General features: G+C 41.8%; 1 long non-coding RNA gene across 2 annotated transcripts in view; it reads left to right on the top strand.

Annotated features, from left to right (window-relative positions):
* Positions 1 to 221: 221 nt before the first annotated feature.
* Positions 222 to 11,471, top strand: part of LOC123379640 — a 37,534-nt gene continuing 26,284 nt past the window's right edge. The window contains exons 1-3 of one of the 2 annotated variants that reach the window (XR_006584353.1): positions 222 to 855; positions 1,716 to 2,086; positions 8,914 to 11,402. This is a non-coding gene — a long non-coding RNA (uncharacterized LOC123379640). Of the gene's footprint in view, positions 856 to 1,715; positions 2,087 to 8,913; positions 11,403 to 11,471 lie in introns of those variants that run through there. The other variant, XR_006584352.1, reaches the window with a different exon arrangement.

Below are 11,471 nucleotides of genomic sequence, written 5' to 3'. Positions count from 1 at the left end.
CAATAAGAAAAAAAAAGCCTAATATAAGCATCTTCTAGGTTTCTGCCTCAGTATGAGAGCTGCTTCTGTCTTGGCATGCTGGGGGAAGGCAGGCTCCCCAGTGGGTTTGAAGAGAAATACCATGTGAGAATCAGGTCTCCTAAAGACAGGCAGAGTTCTAGAGAGCCTGTTCTGGAGTGGGTAGGACGACGGTAATCATGCTGTGAACAACTATTAAATTCCAAAAGAACAACTTTGTAGATATGGCTATATTAATGTTTTTCATTTCACTGGCTTTGCAGCTTTGTAATTCAGATATAAGTCTGTCTCCATTTCCTACTTGTAGAAGAGCCGTAAACCCAAGGAGTTTAATGTGCACAAAGCCCAGTATAAGTAATTAGATAACAGAAACTTTTGTAACAGAATTTTTTTTCTTTAGAAGTCAGGCAAATCTGTGAGGCTTTGGCCTTCAAGGAGGGATGGTGCTGCTGCTGGGACCTCGTGCAATCTGTCAGTTTCAGGGCCTGAGTGGGGACAGTGTGTCTCCATATACAGCTGAGGTGGTAGGCTGCCAACAGTTATCTCCAGGACAGCCTATTACAAATGTTACCGCTAAAGACATTTTGGTTCGCCCTCCCGCTGTTCTATGCAATAGGGAGACTCGATAACTTTGCCTCTCTGATTTGCAAATCCAGATTTTGTTTGGAGATCATGTTAGAATGGAAGAAAAAAGATGGCTGCTGATCTCATTAACTGCAGATGGGACAGGGCAGTTTTTTCCAGATGAACTGTACTCAGAAGATTCATACTTTTCAGGAAATCATGCACCCATTGAAAAAGAAGACTAAAATCATGAAAGCAGGCAAGAAATTTCAGGTAAGTGATTCAGGTCGCTATCTTTATAGTACCCACATGAATGTTCAAAGTATAACAGGTTCTCTGGAGTAGATAAGAGTGCTGTTTATTGAGTAATCTCTACAGTCATTGTGGGACTCCACCTTATGGCCCTGAGATCAAGAGTCACATGCTCTTCTGACTGAGCCAGCCAGGGGCCCCTGGGGATACCTGCTTATTTAGATGTTGGTCTATTTATAGTTCTGATGAAAACTGGAGATCATCTAGGCTTGCTTGAAACTTCAACTTTGTGCCTGTAAAGGTTACAGTAGTCTTTTATGTTTCAAATGTATTATCTAGTACTCTTGCTCACTCTTTTTAATTTAATGTTTGTTTATTTTTGAGAGATGGAGACAGAGTGTGAGCAGGCAAGGGGCAGAGAGAGAGGGAGACACAGAATCCCAAGCAGGCTCCAGGCTCCGAGCTGTCAGCACAGAGCCCGACGCGGGTCTCAAATTCACAAACCAAGAGATCATGACCTGAGCGCAAGTCGGAAGCTCAACCAACTGAGCCACCCAGGCGCCTTATTGCTTACTCTACTCTCTAAACCTTACAGTATGCTGTAAGGATTAATGATCTTGTTACCAAACAAGAAAGAAAATTTCACAAGGGTTTTCCACGTCTGAATTGTTATTATTATCTCAAAAGTTTAAATAAGATGATCTACCGCCATTGTTCTTCTAACTGTCCAGTATATTACAATTCCACTGGTGTGCTTGGGAGGGTGAATAATTCTTTGGACTTTTTGCTAGAGTTATGGTGTCATCATGATTAAGTGGTGAACAGCAGATGGTGATAAGCTTCAAGTGATAATGTCGTTATTTTTTTTACTATGTCTTTAGCTTTGACGATTAAAAAACGAATTCTGTGTAAAACCAAAAGTGATAAAGAAGAGAAACAGAGAAGGAAAAGTCATGCAGTATCTTAATCAAGACTGGGCAACACTGGAGTAGTAAATCTGTTTAGCAGTTCAAGGTCCCAAGGTTTTTGTATTTCCTTTGAAGAACTTGAGTTGACACAGTGTGTGGCTTTGACATCATGGACCAAAATACTCCTTTACCTTGGGATGGCAGGTGCAGCAAATCTGCATGACTCCTCAAAAAACTTCCCTGAATCTGGAAATCATCAGCTTAAACTACAAAGTTTGGCCTTGGCCTTCAAAGTGAAAACCTTGAAAGAAAGGACTGTATGAAGAATCAAGCCTGCACAGTTGGTAAGAATGTTCCATAGTGCATCACCTGGATGCATTCTATTGCTTCTAACTCTGTGTTGGTTGAACTCTCTGTCCTTTTCTTTATATTAATCATTTTCTTTTTAAGGAGAGAAAGTGTGTGAGTGGGGTAGAGGGGCAAAGGGAGGGAGCAAGAGAGAGAGAATCTTAAGTAGGCTCTATACTCAGCATGGAGCCTGATGCAGGACTTGATTCCACAACCCTGAGGTCATAACCTGAGCCAAAATCAAGAGTCAGATGTTCAACTGATTAAGCCACCTAGGAGACCCCAATTATTTTTGAGACATAATTGACATATAACACTGTGTCGAAGTTTAAGGTATACATCATTTTCTTTTTTTTTTTTTAATGTTTGTTTATTTTGAGAGAGAGACAGAGCATTCGTGGGGGCAGGGCAGAGAGAGAGGGAGACACAGAATCTGAAGCAGGCACCAGGCTGAGCTGTCAGCACAGAGCCAGATGCAGGGCTTGAACTCACGAGCTGTGCAATCATGACCTGAGCTGAAGTCAGACACTCAACTGACTGAGCCACCCAGGTGCCCCTATTTTGTCCGCTTAATCTTAAAACTTATACCTTTGTTTCTATTCTTTACCTCTGACTAAAGGTAAAAATTTTTCTGGACTAAATTTGTATCTTGTTTAATGAGGTCTTCTTCTTCCCCTTAAGTTTTAGCTACCTCCTTCTTTATCCTAGGATCTTCTCCTTTAATTCCATTTTTAAAAAATTCACCACCAAAGTCTCTGAGCATAGTTTTGATCAGGACATTCCCCTAAATGTAACCCTTCAAAAACTCCCAGGTTTCAGTAAATCAGAATGGCTCACCTCTAACTCTAGAGCAAGAGTACAAAGGGAGGCCCACACATCCTACCTGAACATTTAAAAATTATAAGCCTAGCAAAGTACTAACAAATATGCCTTCATAAGGACATAGCATGCCACGTTCTAGTTCAGAATTCTCAGGCCTGTCCGAGTTCCATACCAGGTCGTGGGACAGGAGAATCACCTCTGGGCCACTGCCAAACGCATCCTCCTACCTGCTGTGCATTCTTTGGAGGGTTTGGAGGGTTCTTATTATATACAGGTGGACATCCAGACTCATCCACACCTCTCCCCAAACAACTACACTCCATCAGTCCATGCCCAGCTTTAGGGCCCAAGCATATGCATACCAGCTATCTGTTTTTAGGTTAGTAGGTAAGAGGTGCTGGAAAACCCTAGTATAGGGCTCCAAGCTGTTTAGCCAGGAAATTCGGGGAGCTTGGCTAGAAGGTAGGGGGAGGGGGAAGGCTCTCTGAGCAGGCTCCTCCCTTAGCTTCTTGGACTCCTTTTGTGGGTTGGGGTGAAGGGAGGGTCCCCACTGCACAGGGATTAGAATTAGGGGGAGTTTAAGGGCAGTGGTGGCCTCAAAATTTGTTTGTAAACACACTAGGTCCTCTCCACACTTCTTCCCTAGAGAACGGTCTTCTCCAGCTCTGGTCTAAACACAAACTAAAATGAAACCCAGAAGAGCAAGGAGACATAAATATAGCCCTAAAGTGAAATAGAAAAGGAGAGTAAAAGAAGGGAATTAAACTACATTAAGAATAAGAAAAAGGTAAATATTGGTAAAAGAAATGAAACAAAAAAATTAAAGTTTATTTATTTTGAGAGAGTGCGTATGCACAAGTGGGTGAGAGGCAGAGAGAGGAAGAGAATCCCAAGCAGACTGACAGCACAGAGCTCCGTGCAGAGCCCAACGCGGGGCTCGATCCCACAAACCGTGAGATCATGACCTGAGCCAAAACCAAGAGTAGGTCAACCAACTGAGTAGGCCTCAACCAACTGAGGCACCTAGGCACCCCAAAACAAAAATTTTTAATAAATTTTAGAAATCCTAAAGGAAATATGATGAAGGCTATTTAATGTAAATGAGACAAAGGCTAAAACCAACGGAAGTTAAAAACATGAAACTAGAGGAGATAAAAGATTTAGTGGGTAGAAAGAGGCCCAGTTCTTCAGCAATGCAGGGAAATGTGAGAGAACAAGTCCTTAAAGATGTACACTTAAAAAAAAATCACAAGCTACAAGTAGATAAATAGGTATGGAGCCTCATCATAATACCCAGTGACATAATGCAACCAGGTTTGTATTCTCACTAGAATTTTGAAAGTTACATAGGTACCACTTTTTTCCTATTGTAATGTGTTTTCAATTACATCCTTTGTTGGCAGCCAGAGGTGAGCTGGCCCTTGGAGTTGAGACAGCTGAAACCGCGAACACGGTTTTTGAAAGGAATATGGATAATATTTAGCAAAAGCCATAAAATGACCATGCTCTTTGATCCACTCATTCCAGTCCTGCTAAACAGTCCTACGGCAGGAGTCCTATAGGGCTGAAAAAAGGGAATGTTCCAATCTTAAAAACTTCCAATTTTATGCTTATGCTGACTACATAAAACCAAAATGTCCAAAGGCAGGAGAAAGATGTAACAAATGATGGTATATTTGTCTGAGGAATCATGCAGCAACTAAAAAGATGATTACTAAGACTTTTAATGAAAAGATATCATTTAAGGGACACAAGCAGAAAATAAAAATCATTGTACTCTAAAATTGCACAAGGTATGCAAATCACCTTTTAATTTTTACAAAATGTTCATTTTTTATTTTTGTATGAGAGAGACACAGAGAACAAACAGGGGAGGGGCAGAGAGAGAGGGAGACACAGAATCCAAAAGCAGGCTCCAGGCTCCGAGCTGTCAGCACAGAGCCCGATGCGGGGCTTGAACCCACAAACTGCGAGATCATGCCCTGAGCTGAAGTCTGGCATTTAACTGACAAAGCCACCCGGGTGCCCCTACAAATCACTTTTTAAAAAATCATTGCTCTAAGGGCGCCTGGAGCATCTGACTCTTGATTTGGCTCAGTCATTTCTTGGCTCAGTCGAAATCATGATCTCGCAGTTTGTGAGGTCAAGCCCCGTATTAGGCTCTGAGCTGACAGTGCAGAGTCTGCTTGGGATTCTCTCTCCCTCCCGTGTTCTCTCTCAAAATAAACAAACTTAAATAAAAACAAACAAACAAACAAACAAACAAAAAACCCCAAACCAATGTTCTAACAGCTGTGATGTTTCAGTGATAAATGATGGGTAACTTCCCCTTCCTTCCCTTTCACAAGTAAGATGCAGGTACCCGCAGCTTATCACAGAATCCCAAGACCTCTAAATTGTCACCTTCTGATTCTGCTTCCCAGGCACTGTCCTTAGGCTTAGGAACATTTGTCATCCCTGTCTGGCTTGGAGGCTGCACTGTGCAGCTCAGAGTACTCTAAGGCAACAAATATCAAATTATTCACTTTTAGCAGCTTGAATTTATTCTTCAGACTTTAGTGGGGGATCTGCATGCACTGATCTGACCCTAAAAACTGGCAAAAGGAAAACATCACGTTCCTTATTAACCTTGTGCAAATTTACCAAGAAATTGTAACTTCTCCCCTCTAATTCCAAAACTGGCTGTGGCTGTTATTATTTCTTGACTTCTTCCACGTCTCATCTTAAGTCTATTTCCTACGATGAACCTTCCAAGGCTTCTCAATCCCCTTTCTGCAGGTTCCCAGGAAACACAGTACACTTCCCCTTATATATAACTCACAATTCTTTCTTTAATGCCTGGCTTTCCCACTGAGACCACAAACTCTACACAGTCAGAGAATGTCTGTTTTAGCATAAAGATGTTCAGAATCTTGGTATTGAGCTCATATCTTCCCTTGTGAGAAGAGATGGTCATCTCAGTCTCTAACAGCCTGGCCTGTGCAGTCTGCCTGGGGGAGATTACCACATACTTCCAAAGAAAAACTAACAATGAAATAAAAGTCAAAAACGTGGATTTTTTTTTAGAAGAGCTTTAGGCTTGAGCCACAAGGAAGCAATAGGAATTCTCTGCGGGAGTCAAGTCCTCTTCAGTGCTGGGTTTTCCAGGCTGTTCTATCTACCTGGAAGCCCTTCTTTTTGTCTTTGCCCATCTAACTTCTAGGACCTTCAGGCTTAGTATGGGTATCACCTCCTTTAAGTCTTTGACTTCCCAGACTATGCAGATTTGCAGGGAGCAATTAGTTTCTGAGAATGGCTGGAAACCATTCAAGGTTTGTTGCAAAGAATTTGTTGATCCACTGGTACCTTCTAACTCTCTTCATATGCTAACCTTACAGAAACAAGGACAGGATGTGGGTAAGGACTTAGTCCCTAGGGTGTTCACACTTCTTTAAAAATCTGGAGGCAATTAGGAACATAAATGGTACAGCCACTATGTAACACAATACCAAACCTCCTGAAAAAATTAAAAATTACCATATGATCCAGCAAGTCCACTTCTGGGTATTTATCCATAAGAACTCAAAGCAGAATCTTAAGAGATATTTATACACTCATGTTCATTACAGCATTATTCACAATAGCCAAGAGGTATGAACAACCCAAATGTCCACGAACAGATGGATAAAGGAAATGTGGTTATTTACACACAGTGGAATGTCACACAGCCTTAAAAAAAAAATGAGATCCTATCACATGTTACAACATGGATGAATTTCGAGAATATTATACTAAGTAAGCCAGTCATCAAAGGACATATACTGATGATGTCACTCACGAGAGATCTAAAGTAGTCAAAATCAGGGGTGCCCTAGTGGCTTAGTCAGTTAAGTGGCTGACTTCGGCTCAGGTCATCATCTCACAGTTTGTGAGTTCGAGCCCCGCGTTGGGCCCTGTGCTGACAGCTCAGAGCCTGGAGCCTGCTTCAGATTTTGTGTCTCCCTCTCTCTCTGCCCCTCCCCCACTTGCACTTGGTCTCTAAAAAAATAAAAGAAAAAAGAAAAATTAAAAAAAAAGTAGTCAAATCATAAAAACAAAGTAGAAAGCTGTTGCTGGGGGAAAGGGAAGAGGGAATTAATATACACATAGTTTTAGTTTTGCAAGATAAAGTTCTAGAGATCTGTTGCACAACATGAATGTACTTAACACTAAACTGTACACCTAAAAATGTTTAAGATGGTAAATTTTTTTTTTTTAATTTTTTTTTTCAACGTTTATTTTATTTTTGGGACAGAGAGACACAGAGCATGAACGGGGGAGGGGCAGAGAGACACAGAATCGGAAACAGGCTCCAGGCTCTGAGCCATCAGCCCAGAGCCCGACGCGGGGCTCAAACTCACGGACCGCGAGATCGTGACCTGGCTGAAGTCGGACGCTTAACCGACTGCGCCACCCAGGCGCCCCTAAGATGGTAAATTTAATGTTATGTGATTGTGACCACAATTAAAAATAAATTAGGGTGTCTGGGTGGCTTAGTTGGTTAGATTGTATTATGTTAAATTAAAGCAGTCAGAGAAAAGACAAATACCATAGGATTTCACTCATATGAGATCATGACCTGAGCCAAAACCAAGAGTCAGAAGCTTAACCAACTGAGTCACTCAGGCACCCCGGGAAGGGAATTCTTAAAATACTTAAAAGCATGAAACGGAAGGCAAAAACAATTATTAGTTTGATTACATAAAATAGTAAGGATTTCTACTCAAAGAGGATACAACAGCCAAAATTAACAAATGAGTAATGAACTGGGAGAATGTATTTGTACCCTCCAAAAATATGAGGTTACTATCCAGACCTACAAAGAGGGTCTTGTAAATCAACAATCAAAAGAGCCTTGAGTGCCTGGCTGGCTCAGTCTGAGAGCATGTGACTCTTGATCTTGAGATTGTGAGTTCAAGCCCCATGTTGGGTGTAGAGATTACTTAAGGGGAAAAAAGAAGGGGGGAGGCGGTCATTGATAAAAGAGCAAAGCTTATGAATCAGCAATAGAGGGTGAAATCTAAATGACTAAAAATATAGGGACAGCTAGCTTCTCAAGTTCAGTAATTAGAGAAATACAGATCTTCAACAATGGGATACTATTTTACATCCATTATGTTGGGAAAAGTTGAGTGAGAGGTTACCTGGGTAGCTTAGTCAGTTAAGCATCCAACTCTATTTATTTACTTCTTTCAGAGAGCTAGAGAAAGAGAGAGAGAGCGAAGAGCACGAGCATGAGTGGGGGAGGTGCAGAGAGGGAAACAATATCTGAAGCAGGCTCCAGGCTCTGAGCTGTCAGCAGAGCCCTACTTGGGACTTGAACTCAAACCACGAGATCATGACCTGAGCCAAAGTCAAGACACTTAACTGAGTCATCTAGGTGCCCCCAGTGCCCCAAGCATCCAACTCTTGATTCTGGCTCAGGTCATGAAGTGACAGTTTGAGACTGAGCCTGGCATTGGGCTCGAGCTGACAGTGTGGAGTCTGCTTGGGATTCTCTCTCTCTTCTCTGTCCCTCCCCTGCTCACATTCTCTCACTCTCAAGATAAACTTAAAAAACAAGATGTAGAAGTGGCAACTCTAGTCAAATACACAAATAGCCAAAGTACTTATGACAACAGAACTCTGACCAACAACTTCTATAGCAATTAGCCTGGGAAGCCAAACCACCTTTGCAGCAATTGGCCCAGGATGGTCAGACTTGGTCAAGGACTACCAAATTCCCTATGTTGGTTCCCATTTCCAACTTGGAACCAACCAGAGAAGCCATGTATGTTCCCCAAAACCCGGACATAAGATGCCCTGTTTGTAGTTAGCTTCCCATGCCAATAACTTTCAGTAGGAGCATATGGAGCCTTCCCTTTAACAATGTAAAGCTCTTCCACTCCCAGCTGCCTTTGAGTCTGCGAAATACTGGCCATGGAGGCTGACTACTTTATCATAGCTAGGTCTGAATGAATACCCCGGGTTTGTTTTCATCCAGGTGGTCTTCACCTATTTTCACAAAATAGAACCATTGTGAAGAGCAACCTGGCGATACTGAGAGGAATTAATCCTAAGCTCACTTCAGGAGCCAACAGGTACTCTTTTTGAGGTCCTTATGGGGTCAGAGACGAAGATGTTCATAAGCAGCATTGTTGCAGGGTAGGGTGGGGGGTTGGAGCAGCCTGGGTGTCCACCACTAGACAAAGTGATAAAATAGTGTGGATAAATACTGTAAAATTCATTAGAAATCTTGAGTCTTATGTACATACCAATATATACATCTTTTTAAAAATATATAAGATCCAAAGCATAATTCCTTTCACATAAATTAGAAACACCATCACTCACAAAAGGACATACTTTAGAAGAAAAACATCAGTGAACTATAGGACTATTAGTGGGTGGGAACCCTTTCCAGGGAAGGGAACGTAGGAACGAGGGCCAGATAAAAGGGAAAATACAAGAGGTTTTGTAGACTTGATAGAGTAGCAAGGACTAAAGGATATTACCAACGGTGTTTATTTTTTAAATAAAGTTTATTTTGAGAGCGCACATGTGCACCAGCACGAGCACAAGGAGGGGAGGGGCAGAGAGGGAAAGACAGAATCCCAAGCAGGCTCCTCACTGTCAATGCAGAGCCCAATGCAGGGCTTTAACTCACAAACCACAAGATGACCACCTGAACTGAGATCAAGAGGCAGACACTTAGTGTAGGACTTTGGCTTATGTCGTGATCCTTGTGGTTCCTGAGTTTGAGCCCCACATTGGGCTCGCTGCTCTCACCAGAGCCTGCTTTGGATTCTCTGTCCCCCTCTCTGCCCCTCCCCTGCTTTTGCTCTCAAAAAAATTTAAGTAATCTCTACACCCAACTTGGGGCTCAAACTTACAATTCAGAGATCGAGTTGCATGCTCTACTAACTGAGCCAGCCAGGGGCCCCCTACTGTCTACTCTTGTCTAAAAATTCTTATCCCTCCACACACCAGTGGAAAAAGCAACTTAAATACTATTCCCAAGTGAATCCCACAACAAAGGGGGTTTTGACCTTGTAGGTGTAGGTCAAAGTAAGCATCCAAGTTGGAGAGGATTACCTACAGGCTTGTCTCTCAATCTGGTCATTAAACGTATATCAGCATCAGCAGAATTGCTCCTTGACCTATAATTCTCCACCCTCACATGTCTACAGAAACAGGTTATTAGTCTAAAAGAAAGCAGTGCATGGGTGTCAAACGGGGTTCACAAACACTATATAAAGTTTCCTGGGGCTGCCATAACAAACTATAACAAAGTAGGTGGCTTAAAACAAAACACACAATTCTAGAAACCAGAAGTCTGAAACTAGAGTATTGACAGGATCATGCTCCCTCCAAAGGATCTAGGGAAGAATACTTCCTTGTGACTTAACCCTAGTTATGCAAGATGTTTTACCACTGGGGGGAGAAGGGTGAAAGGTACATGGGACAGTACTATTTTCTCAACATCCTGTATCATTTCACAAGCAGAGCAAAAAAGTACTTTTAGTTTTACAAAAGTAAAGAAAAACTAGGAGGGGCGCATAGATAGCTCAGTCGGTTAAGCATCAGACTTCGGCTCAGGTCATGATCTCGCAGTTGAGTTTAAACCCTGCATCAGGCTCTCTGCTGTCGACACAGACCTGCTTCAGATCCTGTAACCCTCCCTCTCTTCCCCTCCCCCACTCATGTTCTTTCAAAAATAAGTGAACATTAAAAAAAGAAAACTGGGATTAAAAACCCTGTTAGCCAGTAATAGCAATACAATGCAGCAAAGTATGATAATGGAGTACCTATGATTAATATCTTCAGTTTTCCCACCCACATGCTCACAACATAACTGGAAATGGATTCCTGTGGTGCTCATTCTAAAAACGGGTGGGGTGAGTGCCTTGGCTGGCTCAGTCGGTGGAGCATGTGACTCCTGATCTTGGGGTTGTAACTTTGAGCCCCACACTGAGTGTAGAGATTACTTACAATAAAATCTTAAATAAATAAAAATAAAAAATGGAGGGCAACCAGCCTTACTTTATATCTATTGGCCACAAAGAAGGATTTCCCATCTACTAAGGTGTATCATGTTGGGCACAAATATCACCTTGCAGAATCTTACAAGACACCCACGAGGAAAGAATGAACCCAGGTACAGATGAAAGAACTGAACTCAAGAAGCATTAGTAACTTGCCTGGGGTCACACAGTAAAATTAGAACTCCAAGCCAGGTGTACTGAGGCCAGGGCATTTGAAATAGCAATCAATTTGCAGAAAGGCCCATGAAGGCCAGAGTCAGAAGGACTGAACTGAGAAAAGAAGTGTATTTCAAAAGCTGGGTTTTTTTTTTTTTTTTTGGTAAACTGAATATACTAAATAAGCCCTTGACACAAAAGCCATAAAATGATTACATCATTCTCTTAGTTTCTTCAGTTATCAATACATTACAAATCATTTTTTTAATTCTAGACTAACAATTGACAATACATTTGACCTCTCCCTTGGATGGGTTTATGTAATAAAATGTAAAATTTAACTATATTAATGACAAAATAG

The sequence above is a fragment of the Felis catus genome, chromosome C1 (assembly GCF_018350175.1).
Source record: "Felis catus isolate Fca126 chromosome C1, F.catus_Fca126_mat1.0, whole genome shotgun sequence".
NCBI classification, from domain to species: domain Eukaryota; kingdom Metazoa; phylum Chordata; class Mammalia; order Carnivora; family Felidae; genus Felis; species Felis catus.
This window is presented reverse-complemented; position numbering and strand designations above follow the sequence as displayed.